The following is a 22226-nucleotide window of genomic DNA, read 5'->3' as shown; positions in this document are numbered from 1 at the left end:
TCGACTCAGCTCTGTCCCGTTTCCCACATGCCCGAGCGTTGCCCCGGCGACGGCAAAGGGACCCTCCTAACACTCGACGCTTGCGACTTTTCACTTAAGTACAAAAGTATCAACGTATTACACCGAGTACCGCCTCAATATGTACTTAAGTACCACCGTCGTGAACATAATGACGGCGTAGTCGTGGGCCAGTGGGGATGACAACAAAAAGTTCATTTTTTTATTTCTAAGAAGTTGACGTGGACCAGCACCCAAAAAAAAAAAAAAAAAAAAAAAAAAAACATGCATGCGATATTCAAAGTATTGGATACTTGGAAAGGCTGTCGATACAAGCCACCAATACCAGAGATGAAAAAAAAAAACAAAAAAAAAATAGTAATAACAATTAAAATGGCGGCATGAATTGAATTATTTTGAACGGTGATTAAAAACAAACAAACGGAAAACAAATCTAAATAAAATACAATAAAAATTGGCAACAAGTAAACACTCAAACGTGACTGATGGATCCATTTTTTTTTTTGGGTCAACATAGAATCACAAAGGTCGTATAAAACATTGAAAATTGAAAATGCAAAAAACGCATCAGTTCAAGGCGATGAATTGAACCCTAAAAAATTAAAGATTGAGAGCATTTTTAAAATATAAATGACAAAAAATGAATCACAACGAGGCAATAAAACATCCGTTTGAAAGCAACAAGAACGACCCTCAAAAGTGGTTATTATTTACTTTTACGTCAAGAAAAAGTATGATCGGTACTGGATTGATGATCACTTGGTAAAGCTTTAGACTCACGGTTCTGAGGACTTCGGTTCGATCCCCGCCTGTGTGGATTTTGCACGTTCTCCCCGTGCCTGCGAGGGTTTTCTCCGGGTGGGCACTCCGGTTTCCTCCCACATCCCCAAAAACATGCAACAATAATCGGACACTCTAAATTGCCCCAAGGTGTGATTGTGAGTGCGATTGGCTGTTTGTCTCAAAGTTCCCTGCGATTGGCTGGCGACCGGTTGAGGGTGTGCCCCGCCTCCTGCCCGTTGACAGCTGGGATAGGCTCCGGCACTCCCCGCCACCCTCGTGAGGATAAGTGTCTAAGAAAATGGATGGATGATTGATTAAAGATGAATCAGTTACAAAATTCTTGTAATTATAACTATTTTTAGATTTAGAAAAATAATTTAGTGAGAAAAGGTAAAAATAAACAACTGACTGACTTAAGCCTCAAACATTTATTAATATTCCAGGCAGCATTTCAAGTGATATTTTGGACATCCTTGTGAAGGGTGTGCCCCGCCTCCTGCCCGTTGACAGCTGGGATAGGCTCCAGCACTCCCCGCGACCCTCGTGAGGATAAGCGGCCGAGAAAATGGATGGATGTTGCTAATAATGGCGTGCAGGAGGCAGCTGTCACGTCGCACGGGGTGGAAAAAAAGCAAATGGAAGCTAACTCACGAAGTAGCTGGATGAATACATAAATGATGAGCGCGGGCTGGCAGAGGGTAAACAGGCGGCTCGTCTATTGTCCCGAATCCGCTGGTTGGGTCCTTGAGCGCCGCCGCCGGGCTCCGCGTAAAAAGCGCAAGAAGACGCCGGCGCCGAAAGCGGCGAACGACGGCGAGCCGTTCCAATAAGTTTTGTCTCCTCGCCTCGTCGACAATAACGCACGGGGGGGGGGGTTTAAAACAACCAAGGACGTCGGCGTACGGGCGCCCCTTCGTGCGGCGCCGGAATGCGCGCAAAACGCGGGAGGACGCGTCACGTGACGCGGCGGCCTTCGGCCCGCTCTGCTGCGCCGCTGACAAACGCGCACCAAGTTGTCGACTTGTTTCCACAACGCCGAGTAAAGTTTCAAAATTTGGCTCAGGCTTAAGGTTTCAAGGATTTTTTTTTTTTTTAAAGAAAGTTATGCTTCCAAATTTACGTTAGCAGTCAAGGGTGTCACAGTTACTTTTGAGGGCTGTTATGGCTGAAACCATAAAAATCTTTAATCGCCTCATCGTATTTACACGTGAAATATATGAACTCGTTTTGGAATCATGGAAATTGACGCACGCGATTTGCCACCGTGGGCCACGTGAGTTCACGGGGCGGGCCGGATCCGGCCCCCGAGCCTCGAGTTTGACACCTGGGCGTTAGCTACAAGCTCGCGTGTCGTGAGATGAGAGACGAGGTCTTGTAGTCGCAATCCCAAAATAATCAAAAGAGTGCAGAAAACGGATTTCCTCCTGATTACCGAATCAAAAAGAATCAAACACCGCAACGGCGGTCGTCGCCTCACAGTTCAGCGGTCTTGGGTTCGAACCCGAGCTCTGACCCGTTCCTGCGGTTTCAAAACTGAGTTGGGATTCCAACTTAGATGACTTACTTAGTTAGTTATGAGTCATTTCATGAATGTTGTATATTTATACATCCATCCATTTTCTTCGCCGCTTATCCACACAAGGGTCACGGGGAGTGCTGGAGGCTGTCCCAGCTGTTAACGGGCAACCAATCCCACTCACAATCACACCTATTAGCAATTTCGAGTGTCCAATTGATGTGTCATGTTTTTGAGATGTATGAGAACAGGCAAACTCCACACTGGCGGGTCTGGGATCGAACCCGGGACCTCAGAACTGTGAGTCTAACGCTCCACAGTTGATCCACCGTGCCGCCTTGTTGTATTTTTATATTTTAAAAAAATCTAATTCGCAGCCACACAGTATGCGCATCATATGATTGATGAACAGGGGACTAAATTATTAAGAATGTTTTATCATTTTTGCACAGGATCTTTAATTGCTTCATTAATAATCATACTTTTTCATGACATAAATGTAAAGAGTAATCGCTTTTGAGGGACTAAGTCTTTCTAACAGATGTTTTATTGCATCATTATTATTCATTTTTTGTCATTTATATTTAAAAAATGCACTCAATCTTTTATTCTTTAGGGTTTAATTCATCGCCTTGAACTGATGCTTTTTTTTGCATTTTCAATTTTCAATGTTTTATACGACATTTGTGATTATATGTTGACGCAAAAAAAATGGATGCATCAGTCACGTTTGAGTGTTTACTTGTTACCAATTTTATTGTATTTTATTTAGATTTTTTTTTTCCCCATTTGTTTGTTTTTAATCACCGTTCAAAATAATTGAATTCAGTTCGAAATTGAATTCACTCCTTTGTAGTAATTAGTAATGCGTTGTACTCACCTGGGAGGACGCTTTATTTCCTCGTTCTAAAATGATGATTTACATTTTCTTTACAAAAAAAAAATATATCTATATATATATTTATCTAGAAATTCACTTTTGTAAGGGACTAAACGGCAACGCCGAACACGCCGTACTCTCCCGGGTGGGTTGTAGAACGCTGCTGAAAAGAACATGCTCAACATTTCTGGCAAAGAAAAGAAAAGAAGAAGAAGAAGAAGAAAAAAAAGGAAATTTCTTTGCAGTGCCACTTGAAGTTCGCACGGAGGCGGCCTTGATGGATCGGCCCATTTATTCCAGAAGGTGGCACAATTGTGTCGGCGCTGGTCCACGCCGGCCATTGATTGCAAAGGCCAGAGAAGAAGAGGAAGAGGTGGAGGGAGGGGGGGGGGGGGGGGCGAGGTCTCGTCCCTCAGACGCCTCCATCTTTGTTGCGCGCCGCTTGACCCCCGTGACCCCCGTGACAGTTTTGACAAGTTGCCAAAATGCCACGGCCACATTCATGTGAATGATAATTTAAAAAAAAAAAAATAATAATAATAATAAATAAATGTGGATATTGAAAGTTACCAAGGGCGCCGCGCTTTCGTCAGCCAAGTGCACTCTGCCCGCCTGCCTTGTCGTTTTTTTTTTTTTCCCTTCCTTCCTTTCTTTCTTTCTTTCTTGTCGGCCTTCGCGCGCAGCCTGGCGTCGCTCGCGTGTTTTTCTCGCCGCCCGCGTTGGGGAAGGAACCAGCTGAAAACTCTTTGCGGTTTTTATTCATCGGCCACAATCGCGTTTGAGTCCCATTTGTACGTACGCGTGAATTCCCGTTCAAATCCAATTTATTGCAATATTTGCTTCCCGTTTGGGGTCGCCATTGATTGTGTGATTCACGTTCATTTCCGTGATATTAAGATTTAGTTCATCCTTCACTCTCTCCATTTTAATTCTCAATCGGACCCATATCTGAGTCACATTTAATTCATACTTGCGTCACATTTAATATGATTTTTAGTCGTATTTGATTGACATGTGACCAATACTTGATTCCCATTGATTCCTATTCGATTCTCTTTTGACAGATTTCATTCCAATTCAAATGAATTGAGGAGCCATGAATTCCATTTGATTCACTTTGATTCTACTTGGATTCACCTTTCATTTCCTGCTTTCATTCAACGTGATTCCAATTTGGATCATTTCAAATTTGAATTTGGATCGATTCATTCATTGGTATGTGATTCAATCTTGAGTCATTTTTCGATGATGTTTGAGTTGTGAATTCTCATTTTTCTCACCGGTCTTATTTCAACGCATCGAGTCATCATGAAAGCTAACAGAGACTTGCCGAAAATAAATATGTTTACATTTTTGGATTTTGATTTGATTTCCGTCAGACTTCCAGTTGATTCGGATCGGATTCAACTGGAATTGGAGAAATTGCTTCCTGTTGGATTCACATTGTTTTCCACGAGATTGGCATTTGTTTCACATGTGATTCTCGTTTGATTCACACCGATTTTGACTTATCGGATTGTGTACTTGTATCCATTTAATTTCTACAGGACTGGCAATGATTTATCATCTAATCATACTGGATTCTCATTGATTTCGATGAATTGATGTCAATTGTGACCCCCCCACACCACCCCCCGCACCCCTCCCAGTTTGCGTATTTACTCAACGGATTTGTGTGCTGCGCGTATGTGAACGCGTCGCTGGATATTTACACCAGGTGTGTTTATTATTGTTACATTAAGTAAAGTGGGAAACATTTGGGGGTAGCGACTCTCTCTTCATGCCGAGATGTGTTTGTTGGAGGGGGCGCACTTGACCTCCCTCTCAGCGGAGGAGACGATGGAGAGCTTCTCAAGGTTGTCACTCAAGACCCCCCCCCCGGAACCCCGGCGCTCTACTCGCCGCGCCTTTGTTTCATCCGCCGACGTTTGCGCTCTCTCCGCTTTTATCGTCTCTTGACTTCACGTCTCCGATCCGAGCGAACCATCGAGAATTCGGTTCCGAGATAAATGAGAAAAATTAAAATCCTGATCATAATAATAATAATAGCATTCATAATCGGGTGTACGGCACTACCCAACAAAGACAACCATGAAAGATCAATGAGGCTAGCATAAAAACATAAAAAGAAAAATTGGTTCCGGCGTCACGAGCTAACCTGGTAACGCATATTCTCTATATTATGACTAATACACTGATTATCGATGACGTCACCACAGTCCCATCATTCCCTCGTCCGCCATCTTGTGTGTCACTACCGGTAACTGGAAACCTATCGATTGACTACAAAGTTAAAAATTATGAGGACCATCTTAAAGAATTTGCTTCAAGAGCTAACCATGTCCATCCATCCATTTTCTTCTCTGCTTATCCTCACGAGGGTGGCGGCGAGTGCCGGAGCCTATCCCAGCTGTCAACGGGCAGGAGGCGGGGTACACCCTGAACTGGTCGCCGGCCAATCGCAGGGCACATTGAGACAAACAGTCGCACTCACAATCACACCTACGGGCAATTTAGAGTGTCCAATTAATGTTGGATGTTTTTTTGGGGGGGGGATGTGGGAGGAAACCGGAGTGCCCGGGGGAAACATGCAAACTCCAAACAGGTGGTTCCGGGATTGAACCTGGGACCCCAGAACTGCCGTGCCGCCCAGCTAACCATGTAACAGTTTCAAATAATACTCCAAGCTCTGATGCTAATAATAGTCATAAAAAGAAGAGGTTATGAAAAGATTTAATGGAAATCAATTTGCTCCCACCCTAATAAACTCACCACGTTAGATGTCTCGTCTCGTCTTACTGCGTTTGCCCTCGCAGTTCTGAGGTCCCGGGTTCGATCCCAGACCCGCCTGTGTGGAGTTTGCACGTTCTCCCCGTGGCTGCGTGCCTTTCCTCCCACATGCCAAAAACATGCAACATTGATTGGACACTCTAAATTGCCCCAAGGTGTGATTGTGAGTGCAATTGGTTGTTTGTCTCCATGTGCCTTGTGATTGGCTGGCAACCAGTTCAGGGTGTAACCCCGCCTCCTGCCCGTTGACAACTGGGATTGGCTCCAGTACTCCGCACGATCCTAGTGAGGATAAGCGGCTTAGGAGATCGACCAGTATAGATGTCTCTTGAGGGGGAAAAAAAACAAAACAAACGTTATTGATTCCTAGCATGATTGAGGTTCCTGCTTTATCAGCTAACAAGGTGAAAGGTCACCAGGAAAAATACTCGTCAAGGTACCTCACCAAGATAGTCTGAAAGAATTTAATGCCACCTTGGTGAGCTCACCGACATTAAGCTTCCACTTTTCTAAGCTAACCTGCTAATTTTCACTCAAGTTTTTCATAGTTTCCAACCGAGCTACTTCCAAAAATTTGGTTCCAACGCCGCTAACTTACCAAAATTACGATTGCACTTTTACAAGCTACCCAGCTAAGGTCGAAAAAGCTTTTCATTGTCCCTGAGCAAGGCACGTGATCCACTACAGAGACCATCTTCAAGGATTTGGTTGCACCTTCGTGAGCTAACCAACATTAAGCTTCCATTTTTACAAGCTAACCTGCTAATTTTCGCTAAAGTTTTTCATGGTTTCCGACCGAGCCACTTCGAAGAATTTGGTTCCAACGCTGCAAAAAATTACCAAGATTACGGTTCCACGTTTATGAGCTCGAAAAAGCTTTTCATTGTCCCTGTCCAAGGCACGTAGACCACTACAGAGACCATCTTAAAGGATTTGGTTGCACCTTCGTGAGCTAACCAACATTAAGCTTCCATTTTTACAAGCTAACCTGCTAATTTTCGCTAAAGTTTTTCATGGTTTCCGACCGAGCCACTTCGAAGAATTTGGTTCCACCGCTGCAAAAAATTACCAAGATTACGGTTCCACGTTTATGAGCTCGAAAAAGCTTTTCATTGTCCCTGTCCAAGGCACGTAGACCACTACAGAGACCATCTTAAAGGATTTGGTTGCACCTTCGTGAGCTAACCAACATTAAGCTTCCATTTTTACAAGCTAACCTGCTAATTTTCGCTAAAGTTTTTCATGGTTTCCGACCGAGCCACTTCGAAGAATTTGGTTCCACCGCTGCAAAAAATTACCAAGATTACGGTTCCACGTTTATGAGCTCGAAAAAAGCTTTTCATTGTCCCTGTCCAAGGCACGTAGACCACTACAGAGACCATCTTCAAGGATTTGGTTGCGCCTTCGTGAGCTAACCAACATTAAGCTTCCATTTTTACAAGCTAACCTGCTAATTTTCGCTAAAGTTTTTCATGGTTTCCGACCGAGCCACTTCGAAGAATTTGGTTCCACCGCTGCAAAAAATTACCAAGATTACGGTTCCACGTTTATGAGCTCGAAAAAGCTTTTCATTGTCCCTGACCAAGACACGTAGACCACAACGGAGACCATCTTAAAGGGTTTGGTTCCACCTTCAGAACCATAATTTCTTTCCAGGTGCACGAGCGAACCAGGTATGATTATTTTTTTGTTTTTTGGAAAACTCTCTCCAACGCCTTGACGCAAATGTCTTTGAAAAATTCCGGTGGGTGTGCCCCTGACGGGCGGGGTGGGGGGGGGGGTGGGGGGGTTGTGCGTGTTTTAGACAATACAATTAAATGATTAATGCGCGGTGGGACGCTTATAATTAAAACCATTATGGGAATTAAAGCGGCAGTACGGCACCGCTGATGATACCCGCGACGTCCCCGTTTTAAAAAAGCAATTTTCGTGATTTCAAATAATTGGAATTATGACATATTCATCCATTTAGCCTGGGGGGGGGGGGGCTGAGAACGGAGGCTAATGAAACGCGATCATTAGCATCCAAACAAAGTAATTGGCTCGTCTTTTATTCCGACAGATAGGTGATAAGGCACAATCACAAGACCCCCCCCCCCTCCCCCCGAACCCTCCTCCCGCCCTCAACGCCACCTCCAGCATCAAGTAATTAAAACACAGACGAAGATGAGACCATCGCGGCGGCGGCGGTGGAATCGCACCTCTGAAAACATCTCTGATTGCCTTGATTAGAAGACTTACTGTAGCCCCTGATTTTGTTTAGGGATGCGCTAAGCAAGCGGCGGGGGGGGGTCGAGAATCTTCGTGGAACTTCTTGTCGGGTTCGGTGCATCTGGAAAGTCCGTCCGTCCATTTTCTTCGCCGCTTATCCTCACGAGGGCCGCGGGGAGTGCCGGAGCCGATCCCTGCTGTCGACAAGTAGGAGGCGGGGCACACCCTGAACTGGTTGCCAGCCAATCACAGGGCGCATTGAGAGAATCACACCTAGGGGCAATTTAGCGTGTCCAATTAATGTTGCATGTTTTTTGGGGGGATGAGGGATCAAACCGGGGTTGGCCTCGCAGTTCTGAGGTCCCACGTTCGGTCCCGGACCCACCTATGTGGAGTTTGCATGTTCTTCTCGCGCTTGTGTGGCTTTTCTCCGGGTGGACACTCCCACGTCCCCAAAACATGCAACATTAATTTGACACTCCAAATTGCCACTAGGTGGGATTGCGAGTGCGGCTGCTGTCCATCTCTATGCACCCTGCGATTGGCTGGCGACCAGTCCAGGCTGTACCCCGCCTCCTGCACATTGACAGCTGGGACCTCCAGCACTCCCCGTGACCCTTGTGAGGATAAGCAGCTAAGAAAATGGACGGCTGGAGCAAACCGGAGGACCTGGAGAAAAGCCACACAGGCACGCGGAGATCATGCAAACGCCACATCGGCGGAGCAGGCCGGGATTCGAACCGCGGTCCGCACGAACCATCCGTTCGAACAGTGCACCAATCTGAGGAGCACGGGCGCCTCTGCACCGACGGGAGCCGCACAAAAGGACGGACGGAGAGAAAGGGGAGGGGGGGGGGGGCGGGATGCCAACCTTGCCCCCCCCCCCCTCCCTCCTCGAAAGCCGCCATTCCTCCCACGGCGCCGCTTTTCATCTCCGCACATTTTCATTTCTTTCTCCCCCTCCGCCATCGCGCTTTCTCGGGAAAAGGAAAAGCTGTCCTTGGTGGGAATTTCTTCTTCCTTTTTTTTTTTTTTTTTGTGCGTTGAAAGGAATCAATTCGCTTTTGTACACACGCGAGTTGACCCTGTGACAAGCTTTAAGTGCGCGCTGACGGACACGGACCATTGTCACACAAACACGCCGGCCCCGAGCGTGCCGACGAGGTGCCCGCCTCGCCTCCCCGTCCCCAACGGCGTTCCTGACAAAGGCTTAAAAAAACCTTTATGCTGATTACTTGCAGGCGAGAAAAAGGAAAAAGCGCAGGAACAATTTCGGCGGCTGGCTGCAAAGTAAAAACAACAACCGCGCATCATGATGGCAATCCAACAAATGTTATCTGATTTACATTGCTTAGGACCTTGGCCCAACGCTTCTGAGGATCGGGGTTCAAATCCCGGCCCCGTCTGTGTGGAGTGTGCAAGTTTTCTCCGGGCTTGCGTTGGAGACGCTAAATTGCCCCTAGTTGTGATCGGGAATCTGATTGGTTGCTTGTCTCTGTGTGCCCTGCGATTGGCTGGCAACCAGGTCAGGGTGTGCCCCGCCTCCTGCCCTGCTGGGATAGGCTCCGGCGATCCCGCGACCCTTGTGAGGATAAGTGGCTCAGAAAATACATGCATGGATAAAACAATGGGGGCTCTTCTCATGCACATTTTCTCTCTTTTTGTCTTCAATATCATGTTTTCAGACACTTGTTCTGCTTTTCCACTGACAGCCAAATCGCTTTCATATTTGTGTGGTACATATTTAGTTTTGGCAGCACGGTGGATCAGCCTCACAGTTCTGAGGACCCGGGTTCGTCAAAATGTGTCATAAAAGCAAATAAAGTTTAGAAAAAAATGAAACAGAATTTAAAATTATATTAAAAAAAAATCATACAATGAAATGCACTTTAATTCAATCAAATGTAAGATTCTTTTAAAAATAATGATTCCGCAATAATATCATCAAATAATGGGTAAACATCATTTTTGAAATCATTTCATAAAATTCAAGGAAATGAAAAAATAATACCACATCAAACAAAGAGCAGCGGTGCAGGACTAAGAACTATTAAAATGGAATAGAATATATATAAATAATGATACATTGACAAAATAGTCAAAATGTCATAAAAGCAAATAAAGTTTTGGAAAAAATGAAACAGGATTTAAAATTATATTAAAAAAAATAATACAATGAAACGCACTTTAATTCAATCTAATGAAAGATTCTTTTAAAAATAATGATTCAGCAATAATATCATCAGATAATGGGTAGCCATAATTTTTAAAATCGTTTTATAAAATTCAAGGGAATGAAAAAATAATAAATCATCAAACAAAGAGCAGGTTTAGTAAGCACTTTAAAAAGAATGAAAGAGGAAAAAATAAAACGGATTCAATTATGTTATTATACAGTAACATGCTCCTTTTATAATACTCGTAAAATTAATCAATTAAATAAATTATGAGAAAATCTAAAAAGAATAATATAATGAGAAAACTATAACACATGTAATAATGAAAAAAAATGGATTCAATTATGAGATAATATATATATTGCTGACATAATAACACGCTCCTTTTATAATACTCGTAAAATTAATCAATTGAATAAATTATGAGAAAATCTAAAAAGAATAATACAGTGAGAAAACTGTAAAATATGTCATAAAGAAAAACATGCAAATTTTCTAAAATGAAAAAGAAAATAAAGATAACCGCCCCATAATAACGCGCTTGAATTTGCCACAATGTGCTCAAAGGTCGGTCGATTCCGCAGAAGAATGATTTTGATTAGCGCAAGTTTCGCGTCGTCGGCGCCCATTGTGTCCCTCGCACCCGGCCGAAAGAAATATATATATTTATATAGATATATTTTAGAAATGGGGGGGGAAAAAAGGAGCAACATTCACACTGACATTTCTTAATCAAATATGGCAATCAGGGGGCCGCCATTTGCAATCCTTTTTTTTTTTTTTTTTTTTAAATTCCTAATCAAAAGCAAGCAAGTAGCAAATGAGGGCGAGCCGGAGAAACGACGGAGATGCGGGTCATTACGCGTCTTTCTCCCGGAGCCCCGACGACAGCCAAGCAGAATTAATCAGAGGCCATTAGGCTCGTATTTACTCGGCGCCGCGGGGCGGGAGCGCCGCCGTGCCCCCGATTTTATTCCCCGACGCCTTCCGACTATTCTTAGACCACCTTACGGCCGGCTGCAGAGGGAGCGAGGACGCCGAAAGCGCCGGCGCGTCGCCCTCGGTTGCCTCTCGTGTCTTTTGTGTGCCAGGGAAGACGTTTTCCGAGCGCAAATGCAAAGCACGTGATGACATGAAAAGCCTACTAAAACAGACGCTAACCCGATCCAGAGTTCTGCTCGAAAAAAAACGGACCGTACAATCCCCGACTTTTTTTTACACGCTTGCGGCTTTTTGCTGTGACGCGGCTAATTTGTGCATTTTTTCTAGCGGCCGCGAGGGGGCACTCAAGCAGAAAAGGTCAGAGTGACACTGGTGGAATATATGTGCCGAGGAAGTGACTTTTACCGGTATTGGGTTTTTTTTAAGCTGCCCTGTAAGCGCTGTGCTAGCCTGTTGCCGCTGTGTTATTGCCGTGTCCCAGTGATTTTTACCGGTATGTGTTTTTTAACTGGCCTTGTTAGCCCCACGCTAGCATTAGCGCCGTGCTAGTGTGTTGCGGCTGTGTTACTGCGACGTCTCTGTGATTTAGGTATGTTTTTTTTTTTTTTTTTTAACCGGCCCTGTTTGTGCTACCATGTTAGCTAAGCTACGGTATTAATACTTTGGAAACTCTTTCTGTGTACCGTCTTTCTTTGTAAATATCTCGTGTTTCAAAGTGGGTTTCAATGTGGGCACTGGCGGCTTTTGCACAGCTGCGGCGTATGTATGTACCAAATGGTATTTCCTTTACAAATGTACTGGGGGAGGCTTATAATCAGGTGCGCTCTGTATGCCGGAAATTACGGTAATGTTCTTTATTAAACTATATATTTTACAATGTCTTTTCTCTGCGTAATAATTGCTACAATATTTTCAAATATCTGCCACGGACGGGCAAGCAGGTCAGGGTGCGGTCCCCCTTTGGCCCCAAGTCAGTTGGGATCAGCGCTGGAGTCCCGCGACCCCCACGAGGATAAGCCGTCTTGAAAATGAAAAGTTGTATAATATTTTGGAGGAATTTCAAGGATTCAACAGTTGGAGGATTATGATTTCATGCTTCAGTTCAAGTCACCTTGGCGCTCCTTCCGGGGTGCCCGTCTTGGCCACCGGGGGCGCTATAATGCAATCCTGTTTTTGGGATGTGGGAGGAAAGCGGAGGGCCCACCCGGAGAAAAGCCACATAGGCACAAGGAGAACATGCAAACTCCACAGAGGTGGGGGCGGGATTCGAACCCCGGTCCTCACAACTGTGGGGGCCGACCGTCTCACCACTCAAGTCACCGTGCCGCCCTAGTAATGACAATATTATCAATAATAGCAACACGGTGGGGGGCCGCTTAGCATAGCCGCCTCAGAGTTGTGGGTTCAAATCCGGCCCCGCCTGCGTGGAGTTTGCGCGGAGTCCCCGTCTTGGGATCGGGTCCAGCAACCCCGCGACCTGCGTGAGGATAAGTGGTAAGGAAAATGGATGTTCGATGATGATGATGATGATGATAATAACAATAGAACTTTTGGGGTGTGGTCGAGCCCTGTGGACTTCAACGGCGTAGCATGCCACAAAAACAGCGGGTAGTGACACAAAGCCCCCCCGAGTACGCAAATACGCAAACACACGCTTGAGTCACTCGGGCTTGTTTGTGTGTCGGGTGTGGCACACCCGACCGCCCGTGCGTGCGGAATGTCCGCAAGCGTTTCCACGTCAATCATTCACCCGCAAAGGTTTGTTCTGTTCAATTCTTGGAACATTCTTTGAACATTTGTGTATTTTTCTAACTCCTGCCGAATACTGAACGGCAATCAAAAGCAAACTTTAGTTCCTGTGTTGACCTACAGGGGGCAGCAGATTACTGTTTCCCCGTTTCCCGATTTGTTAGCGCAAACAGCGGGCCAACGTCAGCTTCCGAGTTTGGGAGAATTTTCATAAAGTAGGTCATGCATTAGCATTTTTTTTTTTTATTTTTTTTTGCCAGGGGAATATTATTCGGCATCTTTCATCAATATCAATTGATGATAAATTTCATCTGTGGGGTGCGAGCAGTATTGCATTAATTTCAAGAAAAATGAAAGCATCCAGGCCGCACGGTGGCTCAGCTGGTAAAACGTCGGCCTCACAGTTCTGAGGTCCCGGGTTCAATCCGGGACCCGCCTGTATTGAGTTTCTCTGGTCACTCCGGTTTCCTCCCACACCCCCCCCCCCCGCCAAAAATATGCAACATTAATTTGGCACTCTAAATTGCCCCTAGGTGTGATTGTGAGTGCGGCGGTTTGTCTCAATGTGCCCTGCGATTGGCTGGCGACCAGTTCAGGGTGTACCCCGCCTCCTTCCCGTTCACAGCTGGGATAGCCTCCAGCACTCGCCGTGACCCTCGTGAGGATAAGCGGTGAAGAAAATGGATGGATGGGTGGATAAAAGCAACCAAATTATTCAGGAGAAGCTTCGACACTGACCCAAAACACGCTGCCAACGCAACAACGGGAAAAGGGGGAAAGTCTATTCGTGGTCAAGTCAGTCACCAGACCCGAACCCAACAGAGCATGCGTTTCACCTCCTGAAAAGAAGATCAAAGGGAGGAACAAACAGGAAGTGAAACGGATCTCAAATGAGTGCAAGGAAGGGTTCCGCTACCAAATATGACATATTAGTCGCTTTATTCATGCATTTCATTTCGTCTCATTCGTCTGTGGATCCGAAACCGACAAAACGAAGCCGTTCCGGTACTTTTGGAAGTGGTGTTAAACAGCGCAGATTTGTCCAATTTTAAGTAGCTCTCCTGCAAAATGACTTCGGGGGAGGGGCCCGCCCTCGTCCTCAGCGGCCCATTTCTGCGTGTCCGTGTGAAAATTGGACCGGCGCGTGCGTCGCTAACGCGTTTGGCCTCCGGGGCGCAGTCGGGATAGGTGAAGTGCTTCAATACGGCGGTCGGCGTTCGGCGCTCGGCGTCCTCGTCCTTCTCGGCACGGACGGGCGAGCGCCACGTGCGACGTAGCGTGTCATTTGCTCATTAAGCCGGCGAGGCGCCAATTAGCGTCAGGCGCTGACCTCAGACGCGGGCGGCGCACCTTCGTCTTCTTCACAATCTGTCGCCTTAATCAGGCCGCTTGCACCCAATCATCGCCGGCGAATACATAATTCAAACGGGATGAAAGGCAATGATTGGGCGTCGGTTTTACGTATTTGGCAATTTTTCCCCCCACAATGTCGTTTCCCTTCTTTCATATTTTTGTTCTGATTTTCCTTTTTCTCATATTGAACTTTTTTAACAGTTTTTTTCCACTTAATATTTCACATCATTAACTCCTATTTTTGTGTGCTTTTTCCATTATTTTTGATTTTGATCATTTTTGTCTTTTTTATTCATACCTGATTTCAGATTTTTTTCTTTTTGTCATCAATATTTGTGTTCATAAATTTTGGTGTATTTCCTCTAATATTTTGTAGATATTTTTTCTTCTGTGACATTCATATCATTTATCTTATTTTAGTTTCGGATACTAAAGATGTTCAATTTAAGTGTCGATCCCGATTAAGGAGCAGATCAAAGAAAGTTCTAAATGTACATACAAAAATACATATATCTAAAAAATTGTGTTTCAATATTCCAAGATAAACAAAAAGTTTTTGACGAGAAAAAAACAAAAACTTGTTTTACATTCAGGAACAATTTGAGAAATAGATTTTTTACTTGCATGAAAGTTATGAAATCCCATTTTATCGTTTGATAAAAGTGTTTTTTTTATCCATAAAAGCCATCATGTGTTATTTTATAATAATTGATGTGAAGCACCATTTTATTGTTTGTCAATATAATAACCTCAATTTTGCTTCATATGCATGAAAGTAAACGGCTTTAACTTTTGCTAACATTGTGATAAAATGAGTTTGTTTTTATACACAAGATAACCAATTTTTTAGTTGTTCACAGTGCAATAATTTTTTTAAAACACTGAAGTCATAAATCCCTGTTTTTTTTTTTTTAACAAATAGTAAGAAAAACAAAAGAGAAAACAAATGTGAACAAAATATTTTATTACAGTTAACAATTATTGGCTGGCACAAGCGTACCTAATAAATTGCAGCAATTGGAGGAATTGGAGCTTTTCTATTGGCTGGCGCTAGCATACCTAATAAATTGCAACAATGGGATGACATGGGGCTTTTCCGTTAGCTGGCAGTGTACCTAATAAATTGTAACAAATGGAGGAAATCGAGCTTTTCTATTGGCTAGCGCGAGCATACCTAATAAATTGCAACAATTGGATGACATGGCACTTTTGTATTGGCTGGCATGACTGTTCCTAACAAATTGAACAATTGGAGTGCACGGAGCTTTTCTATTGGCTGGCATGACTGTTCCAAATAAATTGCAACAGTTGGAGGACATGGAGCTTTTCTATTGGCTGGGACCAGCGTACCTAATTAATTGCAACAATTGGAGGACTTGGAGCTTTTCTATTGGTTGGCACAAGCGTACCTACCAAATTGCAACAATTGGCGGACTTGGAGCTTTTCTATTGGCTGCCATGCCTGATCCGAACAAATTGCAACAATTGGACGACATGGAGCGCTTTCCTATTGGCTGGCACACACGCGTACCTAATACATTGAAGCAATTGGAGGACATGGAGGTTTTCTATTGGCTGGCGCAAGCGTACCTAATAAATTGCCACAATTGGACGACGTGGGGCTTTCTATTGGCTGCCGCAAGCGTACCTAATCAATTGCATGAATTGGAGGACATGGCGCTTTTCTATTGGCTGGCATGACTGTTCCTAATAAATTGAACAATTGGAGCTTTCCTATTGGCTGGCCCGAGTCAAGTGTCAAGATATCTTTTTTTTTTTTTTTTTTTTTTGCTGGTGAGCTCCTTAAAGTTCATGTTGTCGTGGGACTCCTCACGACAATTCATTAGCGCTTATCCTCAATGTTTGCACTCTCTTGCGATGTATGGGCGACCCCCCCCCCCGCCCCCGTCCCCCGCGCAGGCCGCTCCCCTCCGCCGCCGTCGAAACGTTCCATTCTGCGGCAGTAATCAGAACTGCGCCTCCGTGCAGGCAGGAGCCCCCCCGGCCCCCCGGCCCCCCGGCCCCCCGTCCCTGCTTCTCATCTTCAGCCCCCCCCCCCCCACACACACACCGCTCAAAAGCTGCTTTAATTAACCATCATAGCACAGATGGGATCGATTTCCCCCCCCCCTCCTCCTGCCCTTCCCACCTCCTCTTCTCCGCGGTTTCTCCTCCATCTCTGGTTCTCCTTCCACGTAATTGCGCTGGATTTGTGCCAGCGTCGCCCCCCCCATTCCCCCCCCCCAATAAATGGCAGGCTGCTCCTCTTCGCAGCCTCATGGCCTCACCTGCTCGATACCTTATTAGTGTCAGGATCTGCGAGAGCCATCGCGGATTAACTAAAGAGACGGGGGATTGATTTATGCCCCCGCCACAGAACAAATTGGGACATTTCTTGCTGTGTGGGGGGGCGGGGGGGGGGGTCGGGTCTGTGCGTGTGAGTGTGTAAATGGCCTCGTGTGCATTAGCTACCCGGCTCTTTAGTGGCGCCTTACACAACTTAATCCACCTTTCAACATTCTACACGATCGCATCCCAATTACAGAAGCGAAAAATATATATTTAAAAAAATATATATGTGGATAAAGTACACCATTATCGCCAGGGATTCAGATAATTTTTCCCGTCGGCCGGCCGATCGCTGGGTGGACGCTGACCCCCGTTGACCCCAGAGAGGACGAACTTGAACTCTCGCGTTGCGAAAAGTGTTGACCTGCAAAAATAATTCTGAAGGTTCTTTGGCAGATTTGAGTAAGGCCGAAACTTGAAAAAAAAAATGAAAAAGTAATCATCATAATCATCATTTCTGTTGTAACAGGTCCTACAAGACCAAAATAGCAGATTTCATGACTGTTTTGCGGGTCTACTCTTGAGAAACATGGCAGCCATATTTCATGTTGCTAAGTGAAATTGGAGTTGGGGTTCATTGGGGGGGGGGCACAGTGCCAAAATGGCTGCTTCAAACCAACATGGCTGACGTTGTGCATTTTTTCAGTCAGGGATTCTTGAGACTTTTTTTGCAGCTCCGCTCACGATCGACGTGTCTACCAAGTTCGCATCTTTCCAATTTTTTTTCTTTACATTTTTTTAGATTGGGGGGGTGGGGGGAAAGGGCTATAGTTCCAAAATGTCTGCCTGAAACCAAAATGGCAAACCTCGTGTGTTCATTTGGGGATGACCCCTTGAGACAGATCTTATCTTGGTAAACATCCATCCATCCATTTTCTTTGCCGCTTATCCTCACGAGGGTCGCGGGGAGTGCTGGAGGCTATCCCGGATTTTCAACGAGCAGGAGGCGGGGCACACCCTGAACTGGTCGCCAGCCAATCGCAGGGCACATGGAGACAAACAGCCAATCGCACTCACAATCACACCTAGTGGGAAATTTAGAGTGGTCAATTAATGTTGCATATTTTTGGGGAATTTTGGAGGGAATCGAAGTGCCCACCTGGAGAAAACCCACGCACGTACGGGGAGAACATGCAAACTCCAAACAGGCGGGTCCGGGATCGAACCTGGGACCTCAAAACTGTGAGGTTTATCTTGGTAGACATGCTAGGTTTCTAAAAAAAAAATGGTGTTGAGGGGTGAATTATTTTCATATTCCGGAGGGTTCTTCAGAGCCAAAGTGGCCGTTTAGAACCAAAATGGCAGAATTGTCGTTTCTTTTCAGGCATGGCTTTCTGGCACTTTTTGTTTTTGTTTAGTTTTGACCGAGATGTCTCTCGAGGGGTTGAATTCCCCCCGCAAAATATGACGGGGGGGGGGAGGGGGGGGTTGGGGCTTCCAAAACACGGCGTTTTCGAGTCGGGGAAAGCCCTCAAAACGGCCCCCGGGAGTAGCAAGGACAAGCACTTTGGGACTTAACTGTACATACGGACGTCCCCTCCCACCCGCCCGGCGGCACAAAACTGAAATTCCAGTCTGGGGTCGTAATCTGCTGGAGTAGCACTTTTCAGAAATGACCTGTTGTGTGGAAGAAAATGGCGGCCTATCGATTATTCATGGAGGGGGGGGGGGGTGAACATCTATTCCAGAGATGGGCGACTTGTGTTTGCGTGTGTCCAAGTGAGGCGGGGGGGTCGCCCCAGGATGGCTCCGTGATCGCCGGCCTCCGTATCGAGAGCGCCGTCAGCTGCGTTCGGGTCTGTTCGCTCATAGCGGGGGTCGGCCGGGGTGACGGTTCAGGGCGGTCAATTTTGTGGCTCTGATACTGTACGGGACAGGAAAGAGGCGACCCGGTTGAATATTTACCTGGTTCGGCTGAGTTTGACGACATTCTGATGGCGTTTGTTTTGACGGCAAGCAGCTCGGAGGGCCGGCACTTTAAATTGGGGGCAAAAGAAAAACTGGGTACTGTGATTCAGAAGTTAAGACTCGCCAGCACAACTTTATGTTATGAACAATATCATTCAGTAGTCTTTTGAATACATTCTTACCTTCGCTGGTTTTGGGGAAAGCGGAACCAAATGCAGCTTTTTTTTTTTTTTTCAAACCCAAACCGCCACTTATTTGCTTTTTTTTTTCCCAACCAATCCCCTACAGTACTTTTTTGCAGTTTTTTGTAATTCCAACCCCCCACATTGAAATGACTTTTAAAACTGTCTGGGAAAGACATTGCAAGATGAAGACGTGACTAACAATTTATTATATTGAAAATTGTTTTCTAATTGCCTTAAACAATAGCATCGTTAAAAAAGCAGACAACAGAATCGAGCAAATGATGACCCTAAATTGAAAAACTCGTGAATAAAAATAAAAGGTGCTTGTGTGAAATCTGCTTGTTATGATGATGATTATTTTTAAATATTTTTGCACTAGCTTTAAATATAATTTCAGTATCATGGCCCAAACTACAGTGAAGTGAATTCTTAGCGCATTTCCGTTAGTTCCCATGTAAGTTTTCCAACTGTGAAAATCCACATAATTTTACAAATCTACATACAAATGAATGATGTTACGAGCTTGTTCATGAAAATTATTAAAATTGTATATTAGGGTACAGCTTGTACAGTGTTCCCTCGGAGTAAATAAAAACGTATGTATGCAGTATTATTATGTGTCTTTGGTTTGCATTAATCATAACATGACTATTTTGAGGACTGTAGTTGTAAATGAATCCCAATGAGTCATGAGTCTTTCATATTTGTTTTTATTTTTCCAATTATTTACGTATGTACCTGTTGAACTTCCGTAGCTTTTTCCGCTTCCGGGTTACTCGAAGATGTAAGTCGAAAAAAGCTGCGTCTTTTTATCTGTTTTTCTTCGGAAAACAAGCCATATATGTTACAGCTTGATGTAAATATTGTTTCCCAAGACTCGTTATTATGATATCTTCATATCTTTCTTTCATTTTCGCCGCAAATATAAGTTTGATAGACGATTGTCAGTTTCGGCGCGAATTGTAATCAGGTGAACTCTACTCAACACTCAACAAGCTTTCGTTTCCAAAGTTAAACGTGGTTATTTTTTTGTACTTCGATGGTAGAGGTGCAGAAAGTACTGTAGTAGTGTTATCTTTGTTTAAAATTATTAATTTGGGGGGTTTGGTTGCTCTTAATTCCTCTCCGTGCGCTGTTCTAATTTAGCCGTTAGGTGGCACTATTTCCCCGTTTGTTTATTTTTTGTTTTGTTTTGTGAGAACGAGTAAAAAAATCGTCGTGTTTAATACAAATATATTTGTAATAATGAATATTTTTGTCAGGAGAGATCTTTGCTGATATCTGTTGCTATGCGAGTCTACTGGAAAAATGATTGCAAAATCCTGCGATATGGTGAAAATTCTGCAATATACAATTAGATGTGCAATTTAAAACATTTAGTCAATCCATAAAAGGTGAAAAACCGTGTTATGGTGAGGGATGTCTTCACTTCCATAAAAAGTGTTTTTTTTTTTTTTTAAATTCCCCCAAAGTGTTGTACTAAGGTAGCGGTTCCCATTGAAAGTTTCCAACTTTGACAATTTCCGCGTTTTTTTCAGACCTCCATTAAAAAGTGAATTCCAAACCGTTGGACATCACCAATGATACGCAAAGCCTTTAAGGGATGCGGTCAGGGGGGGGACAATTTTTCCTCTCCGAATTGCGCTTGTTGCTGCAGGTGCGGCACTCGTCCTTTTGTACGCTCCAGCTGCTGATTTTCTTAGCATTTAGCGTAGCGAGCTGCCGCCGCGGCGCCGCTCCCGGGGCCCAGCTGCCAGTCGGGCGCGGGGACGAGTCGGCCATCATTGTGGTGTGATTTCCTCTCCTCGCAGATGGAGTGTTTTTGTCGGGAGCGAGGGCCACTGTGATTGCCTCTTCGCCACCGGTGTCAGCCCCGGATAATACTACGCGCCCCCCCCCCCCCTGCAATTCCCCCCGCCGTCCTTCTCCCCTCTGGAACAAAACAGGATCAGTGCAATCCATTTTCTTTTTCTCTGGCAAAATGGAATAATTTCAAAGAGACAATCCCCGGAGCTCCCGAAGCCTTCGGGCGGAGAATCAAAAGACGACCATTATGGCGCAGAAACTGCAGGAGAGGCGGTCCACCTTGTTTTTGTTCTTGCCCTCCTCTTTGGGGAGCAGCAAACACACACTTTGCCGCGTCTCCCGCCAACATGCAAAGCCGAGTGCGGCGAGGAGCGCCGGATGAATGCTGCATTGCGGGAAACTGGGACATTTCAGATGCCGCGCTCAGTGACGAAAACTCAAACGGGAAGCCGCGCCATTTGCGGCAGTTCGGGACCCAGCAAAAGTAACAAAAAGTTTCCAATTGGTCCCATTAATAGTTTAAATTTAAAGACAACCCTGACACCAGTAACAAAAATCTGCTGGTTATACAAACCCCAAAGTTTAAAAATATATATAGATTTTCCCCCCCCCAAAAAAGAATAAACACGAGCACCAGTGGTGAAAATGAGCAATTGACACTTCTGTAATTAGATTTGTACTATTATTACTTTAAAAAAAAAAAAAAACACAAGATGGCAGCAAAGTATTTTTTTTACTATTAGACAAAGCTATGGCTTGACTAATCTAAACTCACTTCAACATGATTCCTTAGCCACAAAGATAGCGTCAACACAATAATATTATATTATGGGGATAATTGCGACCGCGTGAATTTGTGAACATCGATTTGCACGTATGCAGGAGAACATGACTAATAGTTCATTTATTCGTTAAAATACCTCGTACAATGATGCCAAAACTCTTTTATAGCTCATCTTGTGTTGTCCTAAAAAAAAAAAAAAATAAAGCCTTACATTTGATTTGAAGTGCTGCGACACTTGGGATAAAGTTGCCATGTTGTGACCCGTAAAATACCAATTACTACTTTCCTGTCAGCCGTATATTTAAAAAAATGTATAATTGGCATAACAGCTCAGGTCATTTTTATTGGCCTGTTTGTGGCTAATTAAGCTCGCAGGCTTTCAACAAAATGACATGATTTGTTTGAACCTTAAAAGTTTTAAAATTGTGGTCGTTTAATTCTGTTCTGTGTGCGTTTTGCAGTAAACATCAACTGGGAGAAACAGAGAAACCACTTGAAGCAAGCACGCCGGGCCTCTTGTTTGCAGAAATGTGAGTAGGACAGTGCTACGGAATACTTTCAAATTTGTTCAATAAGTTCATATCTGATTTTAGTTTAAATGTGTGTGGAATGTGTAAAACTTGGCTGCGTGATGAATCCGGTTTTCGGGTCAGGCAGAGTTACTCCTTGTCCCCAATTACGTAAATTAAAAAAAAAAAAAAAAAAAAAAAAAAGGTCTCTATATCACGCATTCACGTAAGCCACCGACGTACCCCTGCGATTAACGGGGGGTTCG

The 22226-nt window shown here is 44.6% G+C and overlaps 1 long non-coding RNA gene across 5 annotated transcripts in view; it reads left to right on the top strand.

Annotated features, from left to right (window-relative positions):
• Nucleotides 1–22226, top strand: part of LOC133513040 (uncharacterized) — a 49024-nt gene that overhangs the window by 562 nt on the left and 26236 nt on the right. The window contains exons 1-2 of one of the 5 annotated variants that reach the window (XR_009798376.1): nucleotides 19603–19645; nucleotides 21913–21981. This is a non-coding gene — a long non-coding RNA (uncharacterized LOC133513040). The other 4 variants (XR_009798377.1, XR_009798378.1, XR_009798375.1 and 1 more) reach the window with 4 other exon arrangements.

This window comes from Syngnathoides biaculeatus, chromosome 15, assembly GCF_019802595.1.
Source record: "Syngnathoides biaculeatus isolate LvHL_M chromosome 15, ASM1980259v1, whole genome shotgun sequence".
Lineage (NCBI taxonomy): Eukaryota > Metazoa > Chordata > Actinopteri > Syngnathiformes > Syngnathidae > Syngnathoides > Syngnathoides biaculeatus.
The sequence above is the reverse complement of the archived record's forward strand: the minus strand, read 5'-3'. Positions and strand labels throughout refer to the sequence as shown.